This window comes from Bos taurus, chromosome 3 (genome assembly GCF_002263795.3).
Source record: "Bos taurus isolate L1 Dominette 01449 registration number 42190680 breed Hereford chromosome 3, ARS-UCD2.0, whole genome shotgun sequence".
Classification (NCBI taxonomy): Eukaryota; Metazoa; Chordata; class Mammalia; order Artiodactyla; family Bovidae; genus Bos; species Bos taurus.
The window spans coordinates 91,820,353-91,832,182 of NC_037330.1; the positions used below are offsets into that span (position 1 = coordinate 91,820,353).

An 11,830-nucleotide genomic window follows, 5' to 3' on the forward strand; every position below is an offset into this window, starting at 1 on the left:
GGTGCCTAGAATGCTCTTCCGCAATAGTTACATTCTCAGTGGCAAGTAACAGAACACTTTGTCTCAAACTGGCTCACACAATCAGGAAATCCCTTCTTTCACTTGGCATGGAGGTACGATGGGTGCTAGGCACTATACAATTAGCAGCTCAAAAACACGGAGTCAGCTCTTTTTGGTCTGTTTTCTCTGCCACCCTTGGGATCAGATTCATTCTAACATAGAATCCTCTCCAGGTTGGAAGAAGGTGATAGTAGACTCATACTTCACTCCTAGATATGACAACATCCACCAGAAGAAAAAGAGACCATGCCGAGGACTTCCCTGGTGGTCCAGCGATGAAGAATTTGATCCCTGGTGTGGGAAGATTCCACATGCCTTAGAACAACTAAGCCCGTGCACCATGACTGAGCCCACGTGCCTGGAGCCCGTGCTCCACAACAAGAGAAGCCATTTCGATGAGAAGCCCGCGCATCACAGCAAAGAGTAGCCCCCACTCACCGCAACTAGAGAAAGCCTGTGCAGAGCAACGAAGACTCAGAGCAACCAGTAAGTAAATAAGTAAATAAAAAGAGAGACCATGCCAAGTGTCTCTTTATTATGCACCTGGTAACTCTTCTTAGAAGCCCCCTAGCAGACCTTCCCTCACCTCACATTGGCCAGGGTCGCATACATGTCCATTTCTAAATCAGTCACCAACAATAGAAAAGAGGTTATTATTGGTGGAAGAGATGTGGGGGTAGGGGTCAATCTCCATGACTATGCCACCTCCCCTCTTAATTTGTCTGGCCAATTTATTTCAAAACTCAACTGAAGTGTCATCTCCTCCGGAAAGTCACCAAATAGAAACCTCCTTCCTCTTATGTATCTGTCTCTACTACTACTACTATCCTTACCCTCAGACTCTAAGTTCTTTCATAGCAAGGAGCTAGTTCTTATTTACTCTGTATACACAGTGCCTAGCTCAGGGCTGGCACAGAAAAAATTCATTTGTTGAATATTTCTGTAATTTAGAAAAGCTTTATTCTTTGTTTGTTGGCCATGCTACCCAGCCTGTGGGATCTTAGTTCCCTGACCAGGGATTGAACCTGGGCCCACGGCAGTGAAAGACCCAAATCCTAAACACTGGACCACCAGGGAACTTCCCCAAACTCTGTTATTTAAATCAAAAAGTATTTTCCTATATATTCGCTCTACAACCAAATTTTTCCATTTTGCAACATATTCCGTCATATTATATCATCTTTTATGACAGTTAAATGGTATTTCATAGTATTGACACTCTGTACCACAAATTATTTAACCAACCCCTGAGTCTTTGGTCATTTAGATTGTTTCCAGTTTTTCTGTATTAGAAACAATGTTGCGGCGAACTTCCTTTCTCACAGATCTCTAGCACTTGGATTAGTTCCCTATGATAAATTCCTACAAGTGGCCTGTGGTGTTTAAAAAAACAGAGGGCTGCAAATTCTTTGATATTCCTCCCATCAAGTTCTCCCATGTGAAATCTGGGAGAAACTGTGAAGCTTTGACCACTGGAGTATACAGCCAGAATGATGATATGTGACTTCTGAGGCCAGATCATCAAGATTCCTGCAGCTTCTACTTCAGATTTTCGGAAAGCACCCTCTCAAGATTCTCCCATTTGAAACACAGCAAAGTCACACGGAGAGGCCACAGTAATCCTGGCCGAACCCAACTTTTGAGTCATCCTAGCCTAGGCACCAGATGTGTGAGAGAAGGAACCTCTGGAAGATCCCAGCCCCAGAGGTTGGAATCTTGTTAGCTGAGTCCTCAGACACTCAGAGGATGGCATCCTTGCCCTGCCTTGTCCAATGCCCATGGAATCCCTGAACATGAGAAAACAGCTGTTGTTCCCATTAAGTGTGGGGTTGTTGGTTATGCAGCAATGTGTGTGTGTGCTCAGTTGCATTTGATTCTTTGCTCCTCTGTCCATGGACTTTTTCAGACAAGAATACTGGAGTGGGTTAGCATTTCCTCCTCCAGGGAATCTTCCTTAACAGGGAGTTGAACCTGTTTCCTCTGTTTCCTGCATTGGCAGGTGGATTCTTTATCACTGAGCCACTTGGGAAGCCCTATGCAACAACAGTACCTGTAAAACTGGGATTCCTCTTATAAAGAGTATATACATTTTAAACCTTTTGAGCCTTTAATAAATATTTAATAAAATTTTACAACTCAATGGAAAAACACTTTTGCTTCCTTTGAGAAACTGCCTCCATCACACAGTGGGGCAGATGTACATCTGAACTGATAGCTTGAGCAAGTTTCCCAACATGCTTTTGATTGAGTTCTCTGGAAACTGGCTGTCCCTGACTGAGACCCAGTGGTGGCCCAAGGTTTACTGGGAAGTGTGCCTTCCTAATGGAAGATGTGCCTGTAAGGAAGGTGGGAAGGCAGGATTGGTCACAGGTACGAGTTGGTTTGCAATGTGGCTGTAATTGAGGCCTCAGCTGATTCTAGATAAAGCCCTGGAGCTGGGATGGTCTTTCAAAGGTGTCCCAAATTGAAGCAAGGTATCTGGGCACTGCAGCTCCACATTAGCTGCCCGTTGGAGTGGGGAGAACACTGGAGGAGGATCCCTGCAGTTATATTCCAAGCAGCTGAGGATGGGTGGATCAGCCTTAAAGAAGAGATCTAAATGGGGGACCAGAGTGTCCACTACGGTCCACCCCTTGCATGGCCCTGATCCATTTGCTTTTGTGAGGTTTGACCCATGTGGGAATCATCTCTGCAAAATTCCAGCTGGGTTTGTTCCCTGGGAATCTTGCAAGAGAAGGGTTAGTAGGGTGAACTACAGCGCCAGTTGTGGAAGTTGATCTCAAGACTACATCTGATACTAGTGATCACTGTCCTGCTACCTGATCTGGATTCCCCTCACCTTCCGTAACATCTTTTCCGGTCTAGGCAACTTTCCTGGTGGAAACCCAGACCCTCAACCATGAGGGGTCTGAAGCCTACCTTACCACTCATTGCTTGACTTGTTCATGTACCATGAAAGCAAGGCACGTAGTACACAGGACACCCCCGTGGATCACCTGAGCATGACAGATTCTCCTCTGCTTCTCCCAATGACCAGGGTCAACCACCTCTGCGAGGATGGAAATTCCTCTCCTTGCTGATGATTTGTTAGCTCAAGGAGCTCAAAATAATCGGGCAGCAGCCATATTTGAAGCTTACTGGAACTCTTATTACTGTGTCCCCTGATGGAAACATCTGGAACTTCTAGCCCCTCAGCAGTTCTAGGAAGCTCTCTACTTGAAAGGGAAGGAGGGTGTCACTTCGGGTGAACTAGTTCCTTGCAACCAAAGGCAATTCCCAGGGTGGAATGCTGTTGCGAGGTGTCAGCAGCCCAGATTGCCCGTAGCTGAGGGCTGAGTACACTAGTCCTGGGAGGACATCCCAGTGAAGCACCAGAAAATGGGAATTACAGTGGCTTGTTGGCACAAGCATTGGGAAGGAAATGAGATTATATATGTTAAAAATACCAGATGGTACTCAACAAATATAGTTTGTATTCCACAAATGTAGTTTTTATCTCCTTTGAGTCAAGAGCTCCGTGAGTCTGTTTCCCTTTTTCCCTTGGCCAGTGAGGAGCTTATAGCTTCACCTGGTGCTCAATCCCCATAGATGTGTCGCTTATTTTCATTCTCTTTCATTTCCCTGGTTCTGCTTTCTTTTAACTCATCAATGAATCTCACACACAATCCCTCTGTTGCAAGCTTTTGGAACTGGAATCATGTCTGCAAAGCGGCAGAGGATCAGTAAATACCTAGTGGAGAAATTGGCTGCTCTGAAGACAGTTCATTTCCCAAGAAGCGACGGCGCCACACCTGCAATGCCTGCCACCCAGTGCCTTGCTCAAACCTAGCCAAGCACTTCACTCCTGGGTCTTTGATTTGTTTTGGCACCTACCAGCCAACCAGCACCTAGGCGTGGGAATCCCTTCGTTTAGATGGTGACTCACAGCTCTGACAAGTTGGAAAAATAAAAAAATGGTGTGGGGGGGGATTAGTATTATCAGGCACTTCCATCAGCCAGAGACTCTGCTGCTAATCTCTATTCCCACTGTCTTCCCAGAAGGACCCCTCCATGCACCCACAGACGGCTCAGTTAGCATCCTGCTCTCGGAATTGAAGTATGTAGGGAACAGAATGGGGCTTCCCAGATAACGCTAGTGGTAAAGAATCTGCCTGCTAATGCGGGAGACGTGGGTTCAATCCTTGGATCAGGAAGATCCCCTAGAGGAGGGCGCAGCAACCCACTCCAGTATTCTTGCCTGGAGAATCCCATGGACAGAGGAGCCTGGTGAGATCCAGTCCAAAGAGGCAGAAAAGCGTCGTAAAGAGTCAAACATGACTGAAGCAAATTAGCACAGCACAGGGAACAGAATGGGGCATATTTCCTCAAGATGTCGTAACTGAGCTGGGTCCTCCCCTCCAGGCTACCCTTTGGATTTGATCCTAGACCCAAGGCATTTGGGAGACTTGGTCCTGAAGTCAGCAGGCTCCAGGTGTGCCCAGCCTTGTTTACTGCCTTGACATTCTTTCACTGTCTCCAGGATAATTCCTGGAAGCCAACACCTCCATCTCTTCCCTCCCGCCCTCCCTCCTTAGGAGGCCTCGGGGTGCCAGTGGGGTGCCACAGCCACCATCCTTGTTTCCATGTCGCTGTATACGATGAGCCACATTCATGAACAACACATCCTTGGAACTCATGTCAGCAGACACCCTGTTGCTAAAGGACTTCACACGTCCTATTGCTGGTGGCTCCTGGCTCTCCACACTCCTATCCCACCAGTTATGGCTCTACACCAAATTTAAGAGCTTGGGGTGTCCTGGATAAGCCCGGGTGTTTAGCCTCCCAGAGAAGGGGTCTTGCTTCCACAACACGCTTCCTCTTGCAGTCACATCGTTGCCTAGATAGTGAGCACCTGAGCTTCTTCAGCGATGGCATAGGGCTAGGGCTCAGGTTCCTAATTCTTGGAAACTCTGGAGGGGCGAGAAGTTAAATCAGTGATGATGCCAAGAAATAGGCTGGAGTCAGGATGCCCGGATTCCAGTCCTCACCCTGCCTCCTTCTAGCTGGATAACGTGGTAAATCACCCCTCTTCTCCAAGTCCAGCGTCCTCCCCTGGAAAATGGGTGAAATGATACCCACTTTTAGAATAGCTGTGACAGTCAATAGGCTTACATTTGGAAAACTAGAATCATTTCAGAGTTCCTGATCACAAGGCAGGCCAGGTACTTGGCCAAGCACTTGAAGCTGTTGTTTAATCCTCCCAAAACCTGAAGAGTTGGTGTGATGGTCTCTGTTCTACAGATGAGGAAATCCAGGCTTATGGAGGGTCAATGGTACAGAAGTATGGGGCAGAACCATGCCTCACCCTTAGGTCTCTCTGACTCCGAAGCTAGAGCTCTTAACCACATGAGACTGGCCTTCAGTGCCAGAACAGCACGTATTTCATCCATCCTTACTCTATTTTTTCCTGTCATATCCTGTGTCCGGAAAGAAGTTTCAATGATATTCACTGGGCATGTACTATATGTTAAGTACTTTTTTATTCTAGATCTTACCCCAAAAGGATGGTATCCTGACTCCCATTCTCCAAATGAGGAAATAGACTCAGAGAGGTCAAGTAGCTTGCCCAAGCTTGCCACAGAGACTAAGGAGTAGAGCTGAGGTTGAAGCAGGTGTTCTGTGGAACTCCACACAGGGTTCTGAGACTACATCCCACAGTCTCGTTTGTAGCAGCTGTCTGCAAGGCTGGTTATCTAGGGGTATCAGTTCAGTTCAGTTGCTCAGTCATGTCCGACTCTTTTCGACCCCATGAACTGCAGCACACCAGGCCTCCCTGTCCATCATCAACTCTCAGAGTCCACCCAAACCCATGTCCATCGAGTAGATGATGCCATCCAACCATCTCATCCTCTGTTGTCCCCTTCCCCTCCTGCCCTTGATCTTTCCCAGTATCAGGGTCTTTTCCAATAAGTCAGCTCTTCGCATCAGGTGGCCAAAGTATTGGAGTTTCAGCTTCAACATCAGTCCTTCCAATAATACCCAGGACTGATCTCCTTTAGAATGGACTGGTTGGATCTCTTTGCAGTCCCACGGACTCTCAAGAGTCTTCTCCAACACCTCAGTTCAAAAGCATCAATTCTTCAGTGCTCAGCTTTCTTTATGTCCAACTCTCACATCTATATGTGACCACTGGAAAAACCATAGCCTTGACTAGACGGACCTTTGTTGGCAAAGTAATGTCTCTGCTTTTGAATATGCTATCTAGGTTGGTCATAACTTTCCTTCCAAGGAGTAAGCGTCTTTTAATTTCATGGCTGCAGTCACCATCTGCAGTGATTTTAGAGCCCCAAAAAATAAAGTCTGGCACTGTTTCCACTGTTTCCCCATCTATCTGCCATGAAGTGATGGGACTGGATACCATGATCTTCGTTTTCTGAATGTTGAGCTTTAAGCCAACTTTTCCACTCTCCTCTTTCACTTTCATCAAGAGGCTTTTGAGTTCCTCTTCACTTTCTGTCATAAGGGTGGTGTCATCTGCATATCTGAGGTGATTGATATTTCTCCTGGCAATCTTGATTCCAGCTTGTGCTTCCTCCAGCCCAGCATTTCTCATAATGTACTCTGCATATAAGTTAAATAAGCAGGGTGACAATATACAGCCTTGATGTACTCCTTTTCCTATTTGGAATCAGTCTGTTGTTCCATGTCCGGTTCTAACTGTTGCTTCCTGACCAGCATAAAGGTTTCTCAAGAGGCAGGTCAGGTGGTCTGGTATTCCCATCTCTTTCAAAATTTTCCAAAGTTTATTGTGATCCACACGGTCAAAGGCCTTGGCCTAGTCAATAAAGCAGAAACAGATGTTTTTCTGGAACTCTCTGGCTTTATACAGCCTCTTTTTCTGAACCTGCTACACGTCGCGCCCTCATGCTTCTAAAATGCTTCTTCTGGGGCAAAACCTTCATCTTCCCCCAGACCCCTAAGAAGAAACTTTCAGACAAGCCTCTGAAGAGGCTGGTGGTGACTAGGGCCCCACAAGGCAGTTAGGGGCTGCCTTAGAACCCTCCCCTACAGCAGATTACTGGAAGCAGCAGTCTTTTGGCCCTGGGTGGGGGGACGGGAGATCTACTGTTCAGGAAGGGCACTGGGCAGGGGAAAGCAGTGACTCAGGAGCCAGCTGAAGGCATTAGAAACAAATCGCTGACTTCCCAGTTTTGCTGTGAGCTGCCCCAGTGCCTGGTCCTGTTTATAATGGTAATTGGGGGAGGGGGGAATGTGTGTAGGCGGCTGTCTGAGGGTTGAGGCTGAAGGCTTAAAGTTAGACTTCCTAAACCCACATCAACCTAGGAAACATTTACAGGAAAGAATGCCACAGATGGTTTTGTGTGTGTGTGTGTGAGAGAGAGAGAGAGAGAGGAGGCAGCAATTACAGCGAAGAACAGTGAGAGAGGGAGAGAGAAAATAAGAGAGACTGAGCAAAAGAGATAGACAAAGACAGAAAAGAGAGAGAAGCAGAAGTCAAAAGAAATACAATAGCAGCAGGCTTCCCAGGTGGGCTAGTGGTAAAGAACCCTCCTGCCAGTGCAGGAGACATAAGAGACCTGGGTTCGATCCCTGGGTCAGGAAGATCCGTTGGAGGAGGGCATGGCAACTCACTCCAGTATTCTTTCCTAGAGAATCCCATGGACAGAGGAGCCTGGTGGGCTACAGTCAGGGCTATAGGGTCACGAAGAGTCAGACATGACTCAAGAGACTTGACACACACGGACAAGGCCAAGAGAGGACAAAGAGAGGGGCAAAAGGTATGAAGCAAAGAAGACAGAGAAGAAAAACTTGACAGACACACAAAGAGAATTCATTTGGCAAATGTTTGCCAAGCACCTACTATGTGCCAGGTACTGTCTTGGGCACTGTGAATTCAACAATGGATGACACAAAACCCCTGTCCTCATGGGTCTCTCTAGTGGGAAAACAGAGAAACCCAGAGAGACAAGTAAAAACCCTGACAAGCTCACAAAATGACCAAAAGGGGACTCTATGGAGAGAGGCAGAAGCGGTACAGAGGCTGGAAGTGCAGAGATGCAGTGAGCAGTGGACCACAGGACACGGATAGAGCAGAGGAACCTGAAGGTGGAGGCTGGAGGCCGGGTGGACAGACTGCATTCCAGGGCTGGAGAGGGACAGAGCCTGGCGGACAGTGCTGAGAAGTATTTTTCCCGAGCCTGCTCTGTGCTCTGTGTCCCCATCCCCTCCCTGCTCCAGCGTGCAGGGGGCAAGTCCCCCAGCCTTTAGTGACCAGGAAACTGACCTCGAGTTCCAGCAACATCAGCCTTGGAGACTGCAGGCTGTGCTAGGATCAGGCTCCCAGGCTGACCCTGACCATGTGTGGACTTCAGGTACTGTGCTCCATTATCTGGATGGATGGGTGAACTGAGGCCCAGGCGAATGAGGCAGGAGGGCTCTGGGCTTCTTGGGTTGAGGGCAGTGCTAGACAAAGGACAAAGCACTGACCTGGGAGCCAGGACCTCATGTTTAAGTTTGGCTCTGCCCACGGTGCTCGCCTCTCCTCCTCACAGAGTGGTGGAGGGTGGGTTGCTACTGTTGTAGAGTCGATGAATCATGTGAGAGTAAGTTTGGAAGAGACCTATGTTTGAAAGCAGGGACTTTGACGGTTGCTGATGTCTGTTTCCGTGGAAACGGAGCTCAGAATGGGAGAATGAGCCGGTGAGCTCGGCTCTGAGAGTGCCCCAGATAGCTGGGGGAGAGTGTCGCTGCCGTACCCTCCTTCATCTGCAGGCTTTCTAGTCCTTGGCCCCCCAGGGGCCGACCCCATGGGAGGGGTGGGTCCCAGGGACGTGCTCAGTGGGTACCCCAGCCCAGGGCAATGAATGACTTGGATGAGAAAAGCCTGCAGTCTTCACATCAGTCACCCTCAGGGTGGACGTATTCTGTCGGAATACAGATTCTTCATTCACTCAGCGCACCTGTCAACCAGGTTCTGGGTGGCACAGAGGTAAACAGGACACAGTCCCTGGCTTCCTTTGGGGTCCACAGGTGCCCATTATGTTGGGTCCCGAGTTCCCAGTTACTCACAAAGTCAACGCAGAAGGTGCCAAAGCTCGCCAGTGCCCCTCTTGCATCACGTCACCCCCAGAACCCCCTGAGCCAACCGTGGACTCTCACCGGTTAGCTGTCCTAGGTGTCATGATGCTGTCTTGCCTGGAATCCCTTTGTCCCTGCTGGGTTGCCTAGCAAACTCCTGCTCAACCTTCAAAGCCCCAGCTCCAAGCTTATCTCCTTGGCGAAGGTCCCCGCCCCCCGCCCACCCCCTGTAGACAGTGAGTACCTCGAGCGCGCAGACCCAGGCTCCTTGTCTTATTCCCAGAGAGGTTCTCGTTGGTGTTGGCTCCTACCTTCTCAGCTTCTTAGGAACTTTGCTGTTACATCGTGTTGCACATCTACTTAGGACCTCCAGCCTCTTCCTCACTACTCCCTCCTTCTAATGAGCATCTACACAGGTCTAGCCTCTCCCGTCTTCAACCCAAACAAAGCAAAGTTCCTTACCCCAAGGGGCTGGTCTGTCTCTTACTTGCTCACAGCCAAACTTCTTTTTATTTTACTTTTTTTTAACACCAAAGATATTTATTTCAAATCCTGAAAGATGATGCTGCGAAAGTGCTGCACTCAATATGCCAGCAAATCTGGAAAACTCAGCAGTGGCCACAGGACTGGAAAAGGTCAGTTTTCATTCCAATCCCAAAGAAAGACAATGCCAAAGAATGCTCAAACTACCGCACAATTGCACTCATCTCACACGCTAGTAAAGTAATGCTCAAAATTCTCCAAGCCAAGGCTTCAGCAATATGTGAACCGTGAACTTCCTGATGTTTAAGCTGGTTTTAGAAAAGGCAGAGGAACCAGAGACGAAATTGCCAACATCCGCTGGATCATGGAAAAAGCAAGAGAGTTCCAGAAAAACATCTATTTCTGCTTTCTTGACTATGCCAAGGCCTTTGACTGTGTGGATCACAATAAACTGTGGAAAATTTTGAAAGAGATGGGAATACCAGACCACCTGACCTGCCCCTTGAGAAATCGTTATGCAGGTCAGGAAGCAACAGTTAGAACTGGACATGGAACAACAGACTGATTCCAAATAGGAAAAGGAGTACATCAAGGCTGTATATTGTCACCCTGCTTATTTAACTTATATGCAGAGTACATTATGAGAAATGCTGGGCTGGAGGAAGCACAAGCTGGAATCAAGATTGCCAGGAGAAATATCAATCACCTCAGATATGCAGATGACACCACCCTTATGACAGAAAGTGAAGAGGAACTCAAAAGCCTCTTGATGAAAGTGAAAGTGGAGAGTGAAAAAGTTGGCTTAAAGCTCAACATTCAGAAAACGAAGATCATGGCATCCGGTCCCATCACTTCATGGCAGATAGATGGGGAAACGGTGGAAACAGTGTCAGACTTTATTTTTGGGGGCTCCAAAATCACTGCAGATGGTGATTGCAGCCATGAAATTAAAAGACGCTTACTCCTTGGAAGGAAAGTTATGACCAACCTAGATAGCATATTCAAAAGCAGAGACATTACTTTGCCAACAAAGGTTCGTCTAGTCAAGGCTATGGTTTTTCCAGTGGTCATGTATGGAGGCAAGAGGTGGACTATGAAGAAAGCTGAGCACCGAAGAATTCATGCTTTTGAACTGAGGTGTTGGAGAAGACTCTTGAGAGTCCCTGGGACTGCAAGGAGATCCAACCAGTCCATTCTGAAGGAGATCAGCCCTGGGATTTCTTTGGAAGGAATGATGCTGAAGCTGAAACTCCAGTACTTTGGCCGCCTCATGTGAAGAGTTGACATTGGAAAAGACTCTGATGCTGGGAGCGATTGGGGGCAGGAGGAGAAGGGGACGACAGAGGATGAGATGGCTGGATGGCATCACTGACTCGATGGACGTGAGTCTGGGTGAACTCCGGGAGTTGGTGATGGACAGGGAGGCCTGGCGTGCTGTGATTCATGGGGTCGCAGAGTCGGACACGATGAGCGACTGAACTGAACCCATAGCCGATTAACAATGTTGCGACAGTTTCAGGTGAACATGGAAGGCACTCAGCCATACATATACATGGAACCATTCTCCCCCACAACCCCTCCTGTCCAGGCTTCAGCCAAACTTCTACTTTTTAAAACAATTTTACCTATTTATTGTTGGCTGTGCTGAGTCTTAGTTGCTATGTGCGCTTTTCTGTACTAGCGGAGAATGCAACTCTCAAGTTGCAATGCACAGGCTTCTCATTGCAGTGGCTTCTCTAGCTGTGGAGCACTGGATCTAAGGCACGGGCTTCAGTTGCAGTTGCCCGGCTCTAGAGCACAGGTTCAATAGTTGTGGTGCACAGGCTTCCTTACTGCACAGCATGTGCCATCTTCCCGGATCAGGGATCAATTCCATGTCTCCTGTGTTGGCAGGTGGATTCTTTACCTCTGAGCCACCAGGAAAGCCCCTCAGCCAAACTTCTTGAAAGAGTAGGTTTCACGGACTGTCTCTATATGGCTCCCCTACCACATGTCCATCAGCACAATCGGCCTCCGTCCCCATCACTCCCCTAAAACTGCTCTCACCGGCTATCTGAAAGCCTTGTTTGTGCACTCTGTTGCTCAGCCACCACTGGGCATTCAGCATCCTCCTTGGAGCACTGTCTTCCCTGGCACCCTTCCCCTGGTTCCTCCCCACTGGCCCCTCTGGACAGTCCTCCTCGGTCTCCTTCTCCAGCTTCTCTTCCAA

The 11,830-nt window shown here is 48.2% G+C and overlaps 1 non-coding gene across 1 annotated transcript; it reads right to left on the reverse strand.

The window, feature by feature from the left end:
• Positions 1-1,064: 1,064 nt before the first annotated feature.
• Positions 1,065-1,137, reverse strand: TRNAE-UUC (transfer RNA glutamic acid (anticodon UUC)). The gene has a single exon. It is a non-coding gene; the product is annotated as a tRNA-Glu (tRNA).
• Between the last annotated feature and the right edge of the window lie 10,693 nt (positions 1,138-11,830).